This window comes from Artibeus jamaicensis, unplaced genomic scaffold, assembly GCF_021234435.1.
Source record: "Artibeus jamaicensis isolate MK-2021 breed Jamaican fruit bat unplaced genomic scaffold, CSHL_Jam_final contig_797, whole genome shotgun sequence".
Taxonomy (NCBI): Eukaryota; Metazoa; Chordata; class Mammalia; order Chiroptera; family Phyllostomidae; genus Artibeus; species Artibeus jamaicensis.
The window spans coordinates 25,594,545-25,613,861 of NW_026521977.1; the positions used below are offsets into that span (position 1 = coordinate 25,594,545).

Consider the following 19,317-nt stretch of genomic DNA (forward strand, 5'->3'; position numbering starts at 1 on the left):
TATTTGGAAATCAAATAAAAATATATTGTCACTCTTCTATTCAGTTGGTTATTCCTTAGGCTTTGTGTTAGGATTTAAAGTAAATAATTTCTTTACACTAATCAAGTTCATGTTATCTACCCTCCTATGACAAGATTCTTTCATGTGTCAGTACACAGGCGGTTCAGCTTTCACCTGGTATTAAGCTCTACTTTTTATATCTTACTTGACAAAATGTACCCTACTCTGCAATCCTTCACCTCAGGAACACATCTCCCAGAAACCCAGTAACACTGTGTGCAACTCACCTGTGAAAATTTGCTGGAACTCTAGCCTCCCATAACACACAAGTTAGTATGCAATTTAAATTCTGTTGTAAGCAAAAACACATTGTAAATTGAAAACCAAACAAGAATTTTCCAAATCCTAAGGTAATTTATGGTATAGATTTTGGTTGAAAAGCAGAGACAAATGACTGAGAAAAAATTGTTTAGCTTCCCACAGAACATAAGGGCCTATGGCTGCTGGTTCAACCCCCAGAGCATCTGGAGGTACCCCTCCAATTAGTTAAAAGCAGTTGACCACACACAACATGGTAGCTGAAACCTTACTTTTCCCAGGACAACATCGGTGCATGCCTCTGTCCAAATATCCTAGTGTTCCAATGAGAGCGTCTCCTTTCACTCTCAAACACGTCCTAATTTGAACAATAAATTACTTGATCATCTCAGGCAAAGAGCATCCCAAATCTTCTAACAAAATAAATGTCTATTTTTCTTCTAAATTTTTAGCCAGCTTGAAAGCTATGTAACTATTGTTGGAAAGAAACAGTTCTCCAAAACACGAGTTCTTCAGAAAAGTCCCGAGGCACAGGACCAGACTCCTGAGTTGAAGCAAGTGCATCTGGCCTTAACCATTTTGTAGGCTCTGATCTGCATGAACCAGCCTCTGACATTCACACTTATACCCTTCACTTAACAGCTATTCCATTAAACTGCACGTCAATCAGAGTAGAAAGTACTGAGTCCTGACATTTGGTAAAATCTCAAAGCAATGTGAACTGTCATTTTGTGCATTTGAATTCAGGACTATCTACTTTAATTATGTCTTATTAGCATCCTTTCTGTTCCATTCCAGTCTTTGTTCATGCTTGCAGCCCTGAACCTCTAAAGAGCATTTACCCCATGCATTTGCTTGTGCTACACTCCATTCTTCCAACCATTCAGAACTGTGCACAGCACTCTCTCTGTCCTCTCACACCCTACCCAGTGGTTTCTAGATACTGCCCTAATCCCGAATCCCTGCTATTTCTCATATCCTTTGTTAAAAGCTTTCTAAGTGATTTTTATTTTTTTTTGAGACAATGGGATTCTGTTTTTAGCCAACCTAATTTCACTGAAATTTGCAAGTAAAATTTCATGAGAACTTTATATCAAATGCTTTATTAATTACCAAATATACATTCTGGACTCTCTAGTAATTTCATGCCCTTTTTTAGGGCATGTACTAGAGAACATAGTTTTCCAAGCCTTCTGTTAATATATATGTAAGATATTTCCTCTTCTCTTGTAACCTCCCAGCTGCTTTCTGATGGTAATAGCTCATGCTATTGGATAGGACCACAGAGCTATGCTCTGCTTTTCTCTTTAAAGAATTCAAATAAAAATGACCAATAGTGTAGAAATCATCTTGAGGTCAAATGGAGGAAATAGAATACTTGGCCTGCACATGCACACACACACACACACCCAAAGCTTCACTAAAAACATATCTACCTACAGATACCTGAAGGACTATCCAACCTTGAGGAGCACTGAGGAGCAGAACCAGGATGAAGAGATATGATTTATAGTGGCAGAATGCACCTCAGTAAAGTTCATTATTTCAGCAAACAGTTCATTGAGAGACTTCTAAATATGAAACATTATTTTGGACCATTACTGTGGAGGATGCAAAGAAGAATTAATTAAATTCCCTGCTCTCAGTCTTTCATGACCCATTATGGCCACATAATGCATGAGAATCAATACAGCTGTTCAACTCTGAAATGGACAGAGCCTTGAAGGAAGGAACATTAGTCACTAGAAAGATACCGGGAAAAGCTGAATGACCGACCACCTGTCAGGTATATTGTAGAAAAAATTCTTGTATTAGGTGGATATTTACTATCTATTCTCTGCCTTCTTTCAGAATGGCCTCCCAATCCAGATTTTTCCTACCCCTAAGCCATTTCATAACTAACAAACATATTCGTTTAGGGTATTCCTTTATCAGTAAGCCAGCATCTCCTCCTGAATTCCTTTGCCAGTGAGGAACCAGGCAAAGAGGCAGAAGAGTGTGTGTGAGTGTGTGTGAGTGTGAGTGTGTGTGTGTGTCCTTGCAAAGCAGAAAGAAAAAGAAAACCAATCTCCACTGGGCTGTGGAACATGGGAAGACATGCAGAGGGAGGGTGAAGAGTTCACAGGCACAGGCCTTCACATTCCCCTCATTAGAATGGAACCACAGGGAGAAAGGGAGAGAAGTATCACAGCAGTTGTAGGAGATCCTCAGTAGTGGGGGGGATATTTTTTTGGTTTTTTCAGTGCTCGTAAAGTTTACATTACACTGTAGTCTATTAAGTTTGCAATAGCATTATATCTAAAAAACCACACAGTCTTAATTTAAAAATGCTGTATTGCTAAAAAATACTAATCATCATATGAGCCTTTGGCAAGTCATTTTTTGTTCTTGTTGTTGCTAGTAGACAGTCTGCCTCAATACTGATGGCAGCTGACTGATGAGAGTCGTGGTGGCCGAAGGTTGTGATGACAATTAAAAAACAGTAAGACAACAATGAAGTTTGCTGCATCAAATGACTCCTCCTTTCACAAACAATTTCTGTAGCATGTAATGCTGTTTGCTAGGATTTTATCCACCTTCTTTCAAAATTTGCTAGTTAGTCCTATCAAATCCTGCTTTATCAACTTAATTTGTATATTCTAAATCCTTAGCTGTTACTTCAACCATCTTCACAGTATCTGCAGCAGGAGCAGATTCCGCATGAAGAAACCACTTTCCTCAGTCATCCATTAGAGGCGATTCTTCATCTGTTCAAGCTTTATCATGAGACCGTAGCAACTGGGTCACATCTTCAGGCTCTACTTCTAATTCTAGTTCTGTTGCTATTTCCACCGCAGCTGCAGTTACTTCTTCCACTGAAATCCTGAACCCTCAAAGCCATCCAGGAAGGTAAAATCAGGGTTCTTAATGGCACCTAGAGTGGTGAATGCTTTGCAGAGGTTTTCAATTTACTTTGCCCAGGTCCATCAAAGGAATAGCTATCTATGGTAGCTATAGCCTTATGAAATGTATTTCTTAAAGAATAAGGCTTAAAAGTATAAATTACTCCTTGATCAATGGCTGTAGAATAGATGTTGTGTTAGCAGTAACGAAAACAACATTAATCTCGTACATCTCCATCAGAACTCTGGCATGACCTGATGCATTGTCAATGAACAATAATATTTTGAGAGGAATTTTTTTCTGAGTGGTAGGGCTCAACAGTGGGCTTAAAATATTTAGTAAACCATGTTGTAAACAGACATGTTGTCATCCAGGTTTTGTTTTTCCATTTACAGAGCACAGGCAGAGCAGATTTAGCATAATTCCTAAGGGCCCGAGGATTTTTGGAAGGGTAAGTGCGCACTGGCTTCAACTTAAGTCATCAGCATTAGCCCCTAAAGGGAGTGTCCCCTGAAGCTTTAAGGCCAGGCATTGACTTCTCCTCTCTGGCTGTGAAAGTCTTACAGAACATTTTATTCCAACATGAAGCTGTTTTATCTACAGTGAAAATCTGTTGTTTTCATTATCTTTAAATGATTATCTTTGGATAACTTTGCTGCAGCTGCTACATCAGCACTTGCTGCTTCGATTTACACATTTATGTTACAGAGACCGCTTCTTTCCTTAAACCTCATGAACCGATCTCTGCTAGCTTTGAATTCTTCTTCCACAGCTTTTTCACCTCTCTCAGTCTTCCTAGGAATGAAGCGAGTTCTGGCCTTGTTCTAGGTAAGTCCCGGGTTTAAGGAAATGTTCTGGCTGGTTTGATCTTGTAGTCAGACCACTGAAACTTTCTCCATATCAGCAATAAGGCTGTTTGGCTTTCTCATTATTCATGTCTTCACTGGAGTAGCATTTTTAATTTCCTTCAAGTATTCTATACATTTCCTTTTCATTCCCAACTTGGCTAATTATGTGGCACAAGAGGCTTAGCTTTCAGCCTGTCTTGGATTTCAATATGCTGTCCTCACTACGCTTAATCACTTCTAATGTTTAACTTAAAGTATGAGATGTCTAAGTCTTCCTTTCACTTAAACACTTAGAGGCCATTGTGAGGTTATTAAACAGCCAGATTTCAATATAGTGTCTCAGGGAATGGGGAGGCCAAAGGAGAGGGAAGGAGACAAGGGAATGGGCAGTCCATGGAGCAGTCCAAAGACACACATTTATCAAGTTCACTGTCAATTATGAGCATGTTTTTGTGGTGCTCCAAATCAACTGCAACAGTAACATCGAAGACCGCTGATCATAGATCACTATCACACGTAGTAATGAAAAGGTTTGAAATGTTGTGATAATTACAAAAACTCGACACAGAGAAAGTAAGTGAGCACATGCTGTCGGGAAAATGGTGCTGATAGATGCTCGACACAGAGTTGCCCCAAACCTTCCATCTTCAAAAAACACATTAGCAACAACTATCATAGTGAAATTATCTATTTCTCTGTTCCTTTCCAACACTTTTGCTTCATGGAGTTTCAAACACTGTTATTAGGTTTGTGCATATTTTTGGATTATTGTATCTTAACAAATTAACCATTTTATAATTATAGAATATTTCTCTACCTCTCTTGCAATAATCCTCCTGAGGAATATTTTATGTATTAATATTGCCAGCTTTCCTATTTTTGGTATTTTCATAGTGTAACTGTTTTTCATCCTTTTAAATTCAACCCATCTGTAGCTTTACATTTAATGTGCTCCTCTTGCACAGAGCATGTTGTTAGGTTTTGTTTTTTTTTATACAGTCTGAGAATCTTTTTAAAGATGGAATGATTTATTTCTATTAAAAATGATATTTTCTTTGATTTATTTTAAGTCTAATATTCTGGAGATTTTTGGTCCTATTTCTTATTCTTTAATTCTCTCCTTTCTTGGTTTTCTTCTTTATTAACTTAGCAATATTTAGCAATATACCTTATCTTGGAATGCTTTATGAGCCATTATCTGTTGTTGTTTAGAGGTTTCTCTAAGGCTTAAAATGTATGTTTTTAATGTATTACACTCTGCCTTCAGATAACATTACATCACTTCTGTTAATATTATGCCATGTCAGTTATTATAAGTGTACAAAGCAGACTTCTATTTCAACCCTCCCATTCTTTTATTATCTTGTGTTTTACTTCTTACGATAAGCATCGATAAGTACTTTTATCATTCTTTTATAGACAAATATCATTTAAATACATTTTAAGAGAAAAATTAACTTACCTACCAACAATTCCCATTGCTCTTTTTTCTTTTATACAGATCTCAGGTTCCATCTGGTATCACTTACCTTCAGAAGAACATCCTGTAACATTTCACATACTGCTGATCTGCTGTTGGCCAATTCCATTAACTTTTGTTTTGTTTTTTTTAATGCTTTTTATTAGCTTTCATTAGCCTTCATTATTGGAGAATATTTTCACTCTCCATAAAATTCTAAGTTACCATTTTTCCTCCAGCACTTTAAGATTGTCATTTCAGTACTCTAAGCTTGTCTTCTGGCTTGCAGTTTTTCCTAATGAAGAGAGAGAATCATTCTTATGACTACTGCTCTTGTGTGATATGCTACTTTGTCTGGTTGTTCTTAGTATTTTTTTGTTATCAACTTTGAGCAGTTTGATCATAGTGTGCATGGGTATGGTTTATTTGAGTTCATTTTTCTTGCTTTTTTGACATTCATAAATGTGTGCTTTGTATATTTTTTCAAATTCAAATTTTTTTCAACCTTGATATCATTAAAGTCATTTTTTTCTGACCCAAAATCTTTCCCTTATACAAGCATAATATGACAAATCACCCGAGCTCTGAACAGCTTATTTCGGCTTTTCTTCTTTTGGCTTCACTTTGTATATTTGGCCCTTTTCTACTAATTTACTAGTGATCTGTTCTATGGTGAAAAATCTGTTGTGAATCCTACCTGGTATTTTTTATTTCAAATATTATATTTTTCATGTATATAGCTCATTAGGATCCTTTCTGCATTTTTACTTCTCTATTACAATGATTTTCCTAATTATAGGTACATATATTTTCCTTTATACTTTGAACACATTTATAATAATTGTTTAAACATTCTTATATGAAAATTCTCTCATACCTACAATTGGGTACAGGTTTCTATTAGACAGTTATTTACTGGGACATTTTTTTCTGCTTCACATCTCTAATATATTTTTGTTATATCACAAACCTCACAGATGCTGCATTCATGTACACCTGGATTTTGTTGTCTCCCTGAGTAGAATAGTGGGCTTCATTCCAGAAGATAGTACACATACTTGCAGCCTGCTTGATCCTTTTAAGTCTTTGTTTTGTCAGAGTAACTCTAGAATATCATTCACTCTAGGACTAACCTAGTCCTACTTCAGGAGCATGACCTTTCTAGGTTCTCTCCTGAGTGCCCAGGTATTCAGCAAGGTCACCCTTCTCTGGATGGAACGTGATGTCTGCCAGCACTGCCAAGTTCAGGTCAACAAATGACTCCCCAGTACCTATTTTTATTTCTTCAGTTGTTCTTTGCTGGGCCAAGTGAAATCTCCCTTCCCAATATAACTCTTGTCACTCCAGTTCCCCTTCCATCCCATAAATTGCAGTTTCCTGATGAGCACCAAACTCTGAACTCTAAATACTCAGTTCAATGATGACACCAGGTTCTTCCTGCACTGCAGTGCAGAGAGTGATTCCAGGCAAAAAAAAAAAAAAATTCACTGCCTTGTAGTAGTACAAATGTCTCATCCATGGCATTTAGAGTGGTCCTAGAATATCATTTACTCTAGGGCTGAATTAGTCCTACTTCTGGAGCATGACCTTTGTAGGTTCTCTAATAAATGGCATGGCGACCACATTCTCTGTCATTTTAGATGAAATTTCTAAGGCCAGACTAATGCAGCTCATTTGCCTTCCACTGTGCTTTGTAAAAGCTCTAGGCAGATGTTCTTTATCAAATTCTGTCTTTATATTGTAAAAAAAAATGCCACTTTATTCTTTGTACATTGAGAATTCTCATTATAGTCTTCTGACTGCAGTGGTTTTAGGATAAGAAGATGAGCTGGAGACAAGCCTTCCAGTAGGTAATTAATCACCGTAATCGGTGCTTACAGCCATTCACAGAAGGTGAGAGAGTCAAGTGGAGAAAGAAGTGACTTCGCCATCTTTTCAGGATTATTACAAATCCTGCTAAGGTTACACTCATTAAAATTGCTATTAACTTTTCTTCCCCCAACAGGATAGTTAATTAAATCTTCCTCATATTTCAACATTAAGGCAATTAAAGGGGAAAATAAGAGTTAATGTGTCCAAACATGGGGCCAACAGATTCTTTTAGGAAGGTGTTAGAAGAGCTTCCTAAAAGGCAGATAAAATGGAATTTGGGTAAGTTATAATGAGCTCCAGCTTAAAAGGCAAGTCGGTAGTCAATATTTTATATATCTACCTCACCAATTTGGCCTGAATTCCTCTTTTGGTTTGTCTTTCTGAATAGTGTTTTTCATTTTGATTTAGAAGATCCAGGTGTTACCAGTCTTAAAGTTCACACAATTTAACACAGACTCTTTGAAGAACGCAAAATTGCAATGCAAAATTACTAAGACCTTCCCAGGCCTAGTAAGGGGACAATGAAGCTGGTAAATCTGCTCCTGTTGATATCCTCTCTAACAAACCGCATTTTTCAAATCTTCTTCAGTGTATACAATGACATTTCGTACTCCATTATCTTTAGTGATTTTATATTATCTGCGATTAGTTTATTCTTTATCTTCTTCATATTTTTCTGTAACATCTTTGTAACCCTGGTGAATGCCTAACCTTTAAGAGTGAAATAGCCAATATTTTTAAAGCATTTACAATGTACTGGACAATCTTCTAAATTCTGCATGTATATTAACCCATTTAATCCTGCTAACACTTGAAGAAGTAGACGCCGTACTATTTTTCCACAGTGAAGCACCAAAAAGCACACAGCTCAGTGAAACGACAGAATTTGCCTCCAGACCCCCAATCAGGCTCCAGAACTTGAGCTATTAAACACTATACCCTTCTGCTTCTCTTTGATTTATGGAAACTGAGTGTTGGGAGGACACACCTGATTTTGAGCCATATCCTAGACACCAAGGTATTAGGAGCGTCTGCTTCCAAGAATACCTACTGAAATGTCAACTGAGAGATGCTGCATGACATCTCATGAAATCAAGAATGAGTCTCCAGGGAACAAAAGTGAATATATCATGCCTTTCCTGGTCCAGGTCATGCCTCATCCTGCTGCTGTTATCAGATATATCAGATATGAGGTGACGGGAAGGGCCGACCTAAAACGGCCACTGAAAGATGCTGCAATGAGGCAAATCAAATCAATCTGTCTTCGTGACATTATTCTGGAAACTCCAATAAGGCCAGAACTACTGATGAGGTTGGAAACGAGGTTTTCGGTACCAGTAAAATGACCAGCTACAGACCACCGGAGCCTCTCTTCTTCATGCACTCAACATCAAGAAGCATTAGTTGCAATGACATGGTGGAGACTATACATAAAAATAAGTAATACCCAGATAAAATCCTCAAGATTCAGATGCAACAGGCAAGGCCCATATGGTCACATTTTTTAAAGCTTCACTGTGATTCTGATACCCAGCCAGGTTGGACAACTGCCTTAGATGAGTGGAGGGAAGGAAGTGGTGCAGGAACCGGAGGGCTATGGGGGCACATGAAGAAACACCCAGTCCAGTTCGGGAGGTGGGATGCAGATGACTTTTTGGTGAAAGTGAAATTCAAGCTGAGACGTGAAGGGGTAGGAGGGTTAAAAAGCAAAGAGGAAACACAGTAAAGAAGACAGTATAAGTACAAATCTGTAAGGCCGAAATAAGAGTACCTGGGGAAAGCTAATTACAACTGCAGCTTTGATTCACGGCGGGGCAGGAGCAGGGCTGAAGGTGGCTAAAGGAGGTCCCCAGTGGGGAAGCTTCATAGATGAGACCCTCAAACTTATGCCTGAGCACACTTACAAAAGAACACAGTCGGCTTTTATTGATTCCAACCATAAGAATGAACAAGTTATATACAAACTCCTGCTGGGAAGTCTCCCTTGGACTACTACCTACTGCCTGACACATTCCTCAGAAAAATGAGGTCTGCCTAACTGGTTGTGTCTCACGTAGCTGTTAATAGAAGCTCGCCCAGCTTTCTTCAAAAGAGACCAGCAGTCATGAGAAAAAAAGATGTCTCTCACTTAACAAAAAGTTGTTCTAAATAACCTCTATAAACTCAATATATGTCTTCATTTACTTAATTCGAATTCTTTTTATAATAATCATGTCTGTGTGGAAAGCCATTTGTGGCAGAGATATCCATTTTAAATTTTAATCTTAATTATACAAATAATTAATATTCATAGAAAACATACAGCATTATTTTGTGGGTTTCTCTTTTGAAATATACATAAATAGTAGCCTATTGAAATGTTGATTATTTCCACACAGTAAATTTTTCTTGGAGACTGAGCAATGCTTCATGCAAAATAAATGCTACATAAACAAATAAATAATGAGTAAATGAAAAAATAAGTGATAATTTCAAAGACCAATGACTTCAGGCCCCTCAGTGAAGCAGTTTGAATCCTGGCTCTATTACTAGCGAATACTTTAGCTTTGGGAAAATCATAACTTCTTTTAAGCCATTTCATTGCCTTTAACATGGAGTTACTATTGTTTATCTCATAGGATTATTGTAGTAAAGTACCTAGAACCGTGTCTTTCGGAAAGAGAGAAATGTTCATTTTATTTCTGCCTCACCTTCATTCTGTCATAATGCTTGATACAGCATTCTTCTCTGAACGGGACAGGTGACTCGTGATCCACCAGGAAAAATGTTTCAAATGCCTCCTAGAAATGTCCCCCCTGGTGTCCCAGCCAGGGTGTCCGAAGTCATGATACTCTGTCTTCAATCGCTTCTCCTCCTATGGAGCCTGTGTCTACTCGCTAGGTCACGTGGCCCCATGTGTGCACCTCAGAGCTCATCACACACCCTGGCCCTTCTGCAGTCGCCTCTGCTGCTCAGATCCTCATTAGCTTTCTGAGATCGGAGCCTTCACCTTGTAACTAATCAGTCCTTCCCCGGCATCTTACATGCTTATCCCAACCCTTCCTTAGCACTAATCACTAATGACTCTATTCCTAAAGAGAAGAGTCAGCATCTCCAGCTTGGCACCCAGGGCTTTTCACCATCTCGCCCCAAATGGCAGGGACAAATTTGTTTTCCATTTCCCCTACACCATTAGCTCCACCCAAATCTACTGCCCTCTGTTGACTGTTTGCCTGTGCTTTTCAGTCTCTGTCTGTGCTCGTGACACTCCTACTATTTCAAATACTCTTTCTCCCCCTCTTAGCTCTGCACATTTAATTCCGCCTAGACAAAATGGGATATAGTGATTTAAATGCAGAGCTTAGAGCCAAACATATCTGAGCTCAAGTCCCAGTTCCACCCCCAATTGGGCACACATATCTTTTTAATATTCCTTTTCCTCACTTTATTAATAGGGAGAGTGAGAGAAACTACTTCATGAGATTTGAAAAAGAAATGGACACACATACACACACACACACACACACACACACACACACACACACTAGTTAGACAACTGGTGCTGGGTAATCATCAAGTATTACTTCCCATATTATTTAACCTACTTCTAATGCCATTGCTTCCATAAGGCCCTCCCTGATCCCACAAGATAACATTATTTCTGAAAAGTAAGAGCATGTCACTTGTGCCTCTTGTAAGATATTGACAACTTCATGTCTTACTGTATAGTAACAATTCCCTTGGTTACATTTTTTTAACACACACAAAAATGAAATAAGTTTTCCTAAAGATTTTCAAATCTGTCAATAGCACAAAAAAGTCGCAGAGAAAGTAGTTTGGATGTGGAAAACAGTTATTTCTAAATTATTTCTATCTTTTATGGGGAATATGGTGTAGACTATTTGAAATCAGAACTATATTAAAAACTCAAAACACAAGGCCACTGCACACATATGACACCAAACTCTCAGGGGATAGGGACTGGGTTCCTTTTTGAGCTTATCCATGACACTCAACACAAGACATCCAGAAAATTTATGTGAATGAAGCCCTACTTACAGTAAAAGAATAAAGTAAACAGCAATACCCTAACACTAAAAGTTCAATCAGATATCCTTTCCAATGCCAACTGTGTCTCTTCAAGTCCTCTCACCAATCTGAAAATAACAGTACACTAGCTAAACTTTGCAAATGGGACAGATGGATATAGGTTTATCCAACTGGGTTGGAGGAGAAACTTATTTTCACAAAGCTTCTCTGGTGATGTATCTAGGTAAACTTTTGTGGGACCCCAACAATCTTTTAAATTAATGATAATTTCAAATATAGCTCCAAAGCCATAACAACGTAGAGTAGTATTTTAAAGGAATGATTGGTAAGGCCATTCATCACCAAAATAATCAGACTTTCCTCATTTGAGAGATAAGAGTTAACTTTTGCACACTGAGGTTTTGGGGGTTAATTTTTTTTAAGAAAATTGGTCAAAGGTCATAAAAGAATTTAAATGTTACCTTGACTCTTTATTCTTTGTACTTCCTTTCCATGGGCACTAAGTTGAAAGTGATGCCCATAATGTTCTACTGCAGACAGATACATCTCACCATATTTCAGAACCTAGAACCCCAGAGCAAGTATGCCATCTGCAACAGAGAAAGAAAGCAGCAATAAACATTGTGTGGTAGGAAGACATACTCCTGAACAGTTTATGCCATGAGCTTATTAGAAAAAAAGAACAATTAATATTTGACATTCACTGAATTAAACGTAATTTATAATTTATGAATATAATTTATACATATATTTACACATATACATAATCTGTGTCTGTATGTATGATTTCAGTGTGCTCCCCTACACTACTATGCAGTATGCTGTTCCATATATTATACTACTATATCATATTATTTTCATATATAATATATTCATATTATAATGTACTCCATATTATACTGTTGTATGTACTTATTATTACATGATTTATATTATAAAATTTAACATTATATGAGCAAAGCCTATAAACTACTATATATTTTTCTCAATAAATGCTTTGACATCTAAGGCCTGGGAAAGGAGATGACCACTCTTAAAAGTCAGAACTAGATTTCAACAGTGCTGTTGAGGTTAATTTGGGAAGTGTTAGTAAAACACCCTTATTCTGTCAAGTGCTATCTTCCATGGGTAAGAAGCTTGGCAGAAAGAGCAAGTCAGATATTAAAAACAATTCCGCTGATTATAAGAAAATACAACCATGCTAGGAAGTGTGAGTGCAAGCACACAATGATTTCATCCCATTTCTGACCCACGGAACAGAGTGATTTGTGCAGTAGAGCACAAAACAAATTAAGACCCCTCTTGAGATTCAGATTTTTTAAAACAACAATAATTCTTGGAAGGCCCCTTTTCTGGAAGAGTTTGAAAGGGCAAAAGAGAAAAATAGTAAATATTTTTAAATTCCAGGAACAGCTGACCTGTGGATAAGCCCAACGGCTATATACCCCCACTGTAACAAAAGACATCACAGTAACAGTTCAATATTTAGAGCAGAAAATGTACATATGAAGTGTTGATAAAATGAAAGATTCGTGTAAAAGGTGACAAACTGTACTTAAATTTTTATATTTCCATGGAATATTGCTCTAAATTGTGTACAAATGCATTATCTGTTAGCTATTAGTTCATTGTTATGCTTCTTTAAAGATAACTTCATTTTCATGCAAAAAAGTATTATTTTTGAACTAATAAGAACTAGAAAATTACCTCCATCCCCTCTCATTTTACAAATAAGTGAAAAGTAGACTTCCTGCATAGCTCTATGGCTTTTCCGAGATGACCCTGATAGCGATGGAGCTGGAAGTAGTGCTCGCGCTATTTAGGTCACACTATTCCTCACTGAGTGGCTTTACGCATAGACTCAGGTCCCCAGTCATTAGCTATGGAATTTTGAGCAAGACCTCAGTCTCTTTATGTAAGTGTGATCATTGTATTTATCTCATAGGGTTAAAGGACTCTTCTTAAAAGTTACAAACATGCTCTCCACACAGAGACATTTCAAGTATCTGGTGTGTAATAAGTGTCCAATAAGTACCATCACAATTATTATTGTATTGAAATCCAAAACTCCATCAAACTCAGAAGGATGCCTACCGTTTATATCAATGTTTCTCAACTCAACCTCATATAAAAATCTTTATTTTAAAAAATTATTTTATTGTTGTTCAAGTATAGTTGTCTGCATTTACCCCCCACCACTGCCCTCCCCCAATCCCAGCCATCTCCACCTCCCTCCTTTGCTTCCACCCCCCTTGGTTTTGTCCCTGTGTCCTTTATAGATGTTTCTGAAAATCATTTCCCCCTTTTCCCCATTATCCCCTCCCACCTCCCTCTGGTTACTGTTGGATTGTTCTTAATTTCAATGTATCCAGTTATATTTTGCTTGTTTGTTTGTTTTGTTGATTAAGTTCCACTTAAATATGAGAGCATATAGTATAAAAATATCTTTAAAGAGCTCTTTTGAAACACAGACCTTACCCCCAGCATAATTTATCAAAAACTCTAGGAGAAGCATCCTGGGAGTGAGTACAATTTATTTAAAATTTTTGTTAATTAAACTTCATCAGAATCAAAAATCTCTGCTTTTTGCGAGAGCTGTTGAGTGAATGAAAAGTCAAGCCACAGACTGGGATAAAATATTTGCAAATCATTTTCCTAATGAAACACTTTATTCAGAATATATAAATTGCAAAACTCAATAATGAGAAAACAACCCAATTTTTTAATGGCCAAAAGATTTAAATAGTTTACCAAAAAAAGATATATAGAGGGCAAATAAACATACAAAATTACACTCAACATCATTAGGCATTAGGAAAATGTAAATTAAAATCACAGTAAAAAATACTGCAAAAGCCATATAATGATTCAATTTAGAAACCCTTCCAAACCAAATTTTGGTGAGGATATGGAAAAACTTAAAGTCTCACACACACTTGTGAGAATACAAAATTATGTAACTTGAAAAAAAACACTTTGGAAACTTCCTAAAAGGTTAAATATTATGTCCCAATTAATCCACTTCTTAGGAGTTACCAGAAATCATATGTCTACACACTGACTTCCATACAAATGTCCAGAGCAGTTTTACATACAAAAGGCAAAAGTTAGAAACAACTCAAATTCCCATCAACAGACGAATGGACAAGCAAATGGCAATACCTTAGTAAAATCAAATACTATTCAGCAACAAAAAGGAATAAACTATTAATATATGCAATAACTAGATCGATCTGAAAACTATGCTAAGCAAAATAAGCCAGACAAAAGCATATAAACTATATTATTATACTCATATAAAATTACAGAAAATTCTAATTGATCTATTATGGCAGAAAGCAGATCAGTGGTCACCTGCATATATAAAGAGGGGCAGGGAAGGATAGAAGAGAGGGTTTTACAAGCATCATTAGAATTCTTTTAGTATTATAGATATATTTGTTCTTTTAAGATTTTATTTGTTCACTTTTAGAGAGAGGGGAAGAGAAGGAGAAAGAGAGGGAGACAAATATCAATATGTGGTTGCCTCTCACACGCCCCATACTGCAGACCTGGCCTGCAACCCAGGCATGTGCCTGACTGGGAATCAAACTGGCGACCCTTTGGTTCACAGCTGACACTCAATTCACTGAGCTATACCAGCCAGGACCACAGATATATTTATTATGTTGATTGCAGTAATGGTTTCATGGGTATATGCCTAATGTCAAAATTTATAAAATTTAAATATATACAGTTTATTGTATGTCAGTTATTCGTCAATAAAACTTTTAAAACTATCTTCTCTAAAAATGATTTAATCCAAAGCAGCCTTCATGTGAATTTCTGTTTAAAATCCCACTGCAAAGAGAAAAACAGAAAACACAAAACTAACATGCTACTATTTAAATATTTACAGACATCACCTAAATATAAAAGACCTAAATCTCCCATTAAAAACACAAAGACTAACTACAAAAGACTCATGTAAAAATCAAAGCACAAAGTAAGAATGAAAACAAACACACTAATCAAACTATATATTCTAAGTCAAAAATATCCTGAGGAATTCTATATACCTCATAGTATAAGCTCTAATCATATAAAGTAAAATTTATATAAATTTTAAGAGATTTACAAATCCACCATCAATATGAGGAAACTTCAAACTACTTCTCTCAATAACTTGTGAAGCAAACACAGATTAATGGGGTGGGGCGGTAGAGAGAAAAAACATAAGTATTCAATTACAAAATGCAGGTTTTTACAAAGAACACCTAAAGATTGTTTAGATGGCTCTGTATTGGGCCACAGAGCAAGTCTAAACTACTACCAAAAAAGTGGACAAAACATAGACTAAGTTTTATAAGTTAATTTTAATTAAATAAAAAGTTAATGTCAAATTATAAATGTATACAATAGTAAATTATTAAATATAAAACAAAACTTTAGAAATACTGCATGTCTCAAAAATGAAAGTTACAACATATTCAGAACTAAATGATAATAAGAATACTCTATGTCAGAATCTGAAGAATACTGTTAGAATGGTATTTAGAAAGACACTGATAACTTTAAATCCTTGTATTGGGGAAAAAAAACAATGAGTAAATGAGTTTATGATATTAGAAAAAGGAACTAGAACTTATACACTAAGAAAACTGAAAAAGGAAATAATAAAGAAGAGTATAAACAAATTAAATGAAAAACAAAGCCATAAAAGAACAAAATTAAGATCAATTGAAAAAGAAGGCACAAGTAAAACATATTAGAAATATTAATACAGTAATGATATGGCTAATTTTTTTAAAGAAACTATTGTAAAAAACACATTATGCTAGCAAATTTGAAAATGTAGAGAAATGGTCTAAAAATGATTCAAAAAGTAAAAAACATGTATGTAATGACTGCATTAAAGATATGAAATCACTACCTACACAAAAGCACACACACATGAAACATGCATTTGGCCTACGTACATTCAGAAGTAAATTCTATCAAAATTTAAGAAACAGATATTTTGCAGAGAGTACTATATACTTTTACTTTTCTATATACTTTTCTATATACTTTTCCAGAGAGTAGGGGAACAGGGGAAACATTCCTCAACTCAAATTATGAGCTTAGTGTCTAAAATATTGCTATCAAAATCTGATAAGCTAAATATTAAAAATGAGCAAGAAACTAATTTCTCTTGATATAATCCTAAATGCTATTAGCAAACCAAATCAGCAACGCATTTTTAAAAATCATGTCCAAGCTGAATTTAACCCAGGATGCTAAGCAATAGAAAGTCTACTAACATAGTTCTATAGATTATAAATGTTCAAGATGAAAAGCCTTGAAATGGCCTTAATAGATGCATCAGAAAGGCATTTGCCAAAAAATCAACCCTCATTAACAGTTACACAAAAAAATTGAATAACTATAATCTCTTCTAAAATTTGAAATAGAATGCCATTTCCTCTCTCATTATTTGAAGGTGTCTTTTATTAGGACACCTTCCAAAAAAGCACAAAAAAATATGTTCATGGTAAAATTCTAGATTTCCTTTTAGCATCAAGCAACAATGCCTGCTATCAATGCTTCTATTAATCATTCTACTTGATGTCCTTGCCAGTATAACATAAAAAGAAATGAATCTCACTCCAGTTACTGACTCATTTTTCTGCTCAGCTTTATAGCAAAACCTTTCTGTAAAAGAATTGTTTATATTCTCTATTTCCAACTCCTCACAACTTTTTCTATGTGAAAATAAATAAAAGCCACCCAAATGCGAATAAGCAAAGGTTATTTATTCAGAACTTTCTGCAAGGAAGGAGTCAGCCACCATCACTCGTGTTTAGTAGAGATTCAATGGTAGGCACAGGAAAGTGAAAGCTTTATGGGAAAAAAAAGGGGATCATCTCTGGGTATGCCATGATTGGAGGCTGTTGGCATGAGAAAGCTGTGGGTAGGTAACTGGAGGCAAGGTGTCCTGTGTGGCTGGTTACAGTATGACTACTGTTTAGTTTCCTGGACTAGAGATAGTGTTCTGACTTCCCACAGCTCTGACTGGTAGAAAGTAGGCTGATTTCCTGGGCTGGTTAAGGACTGGTTGTTACAGATTGTGGGTCAGCATTCTATTTTTCTTTATGTCTCATCATTTTCTAATCACTCACCGAGAACTCACCAATTATGCCTTCATTGCCACCACTTTCTTGAAACTGCTCATCAAGGTTAAAATTTTGCTAAAACCCAAGAGTTAATTCTTACCTTCATTTCACCGAATCTATCGACTACATTTGAGATTGTTCTGCCCCTATTCCTGGATACATTTTCTTTACATGGCTTCCAGAACATCACGATGTCTTGATTTTCTTCCCACCTTACCATCTATTTTATTCACCTTTGTATTCCCAGTTCCTAAACATTTTAAGTTTGGTGCTCAGTACACATTTGTTTGATTCTTCTTTAATTTATTGGTAATCTTAGAGAGCCCTTCAGCTAGTCCTGAACTCTGTGTTTGAAAATGAAGTATATAAAGTAAGGCTATAAGTGAAGGATACACCGAAAGAGGTGTAATCTCTTGTTTTAATTCATATAAAGGGTTAATAAAAAAGAGAAAGATTATAACTCAGGTATCCTAACTCCCAATTCAATGTTCTTTCCAGCAATAAAAGACTACCTCTGGTGTTTTTATTTTAATTTCTTTTCATCTTAGGGTCTGTTGAAATATTATATCTTATTGATATTATAACAGTAAAGCATTGTATGAGTAACCGTGCAAATTATCCTCCCCAGCAGGAATAAGATGTATTATCGACAAAAAGATAACATCTAGGTTTTCTAATCTAAGCATTTTATTAATCATTATTACACTGTGGGAAAATGTATATCTTACTTCATTATGTCCATTTAAATTCACCGCTTTAAATACAGAAATTCTTTGAGGGAAGAGATCATGACTTACCCATCCTTGTATTCACAGCCCATCGACCCGTACCTGCCACATAGTATAGGTGCTCAATAAATGTCTGATGATAATCAAGGAATTAAATAATGGATGAGTGATCTGTCTTAAACTGAAAGCTATTGTGATTAAACTTCCCTAATTAGAATGTAAAGTTTAACTGTGAGAAACAACCATTTCTGAATTTAGGGAATCAGAGTTGAGAACAGGGTCCATTCACTTGCTCTCATCCCTTAGACAACTTTATACAAATCCTTGTTCTGCTCCTGGTCTTTGCTTTTACTTTTAAAATAGTGGCTTAACTGTGTTTCCCAGGCATCATCATTTTATCTAAGCAGTATTTTTCAATTCCTTGCAAATCCTTAAGTGAAAGGGGACACATTCACCAAGGATCATTATATTACAATGGCATGGAAGAGGAGGACTCTTCAAATCAGTTTGTAAAAACGGCCACTTCAGCGGCTTCCCATCGCTGCCCCAGTTTTCTAAATAAGCCAATAATAATTATCCCTTATGAATCAGACCTCCCTGAAGTTTTTTTCTTCTTTACAGTTGCTGCAAGCTGGCTGCTTTCCCCTCATTACATTTTATGTCTTTGTTTTGTTTGCAAGAACCTTTTCTTCCTACCATTGTAATTCTCACTGTGTCATAAGATGCAAAATTTATGGGTGGAAAAATGTTGGTTTCTGGTATCTCTTAATAAAAAGTGTATCCTAATTACAAAAAAAAAAGTGGAATTAGAAATAAAAACACTCCACTCTTTACAAGGACTGATCTATTTGCAAGTTCTGACAACCTGTAAAGTGATAAATTACCCCAAAGGGAGCTCAATTTCCTATTTCCTGGCCATTCGAAGATCTACATGCAGCAACACTCAGTAAGAGAACTCTTCTGTATGTGGGAGAGAAGTTGTTTTATACACACGGTTAGCACCAGTAGGGAAAAAAAAAGAAACATGACAGTAAAAGCACAGTCAA

At 36.1% G+C, this 19,317-nt stretch overlaps 1 long non-coding RNA gene across 1 annotated transcript in view; it reads right to left on the minus strand.

Annotated features, from left to right (window-relative positions):
- LOC128628553 (uncharacterized) overlaps positions 1 to 19,317 on the minus strand; it is a 266,595-nt gene that overhangs the window by 199,208 nt on the left and 48,070 nt on the right. The window contains exon 2 of the long non-coding RNA XR_008392966.1: positions 11,871 to 11,999. This is a non-coding gene — a long non-coding RNA (uncharacterized LOC128628553). The remainder of the gene's footprint in view (positions 1 to 11,870; positions 12,000 to 19,317) is intronic.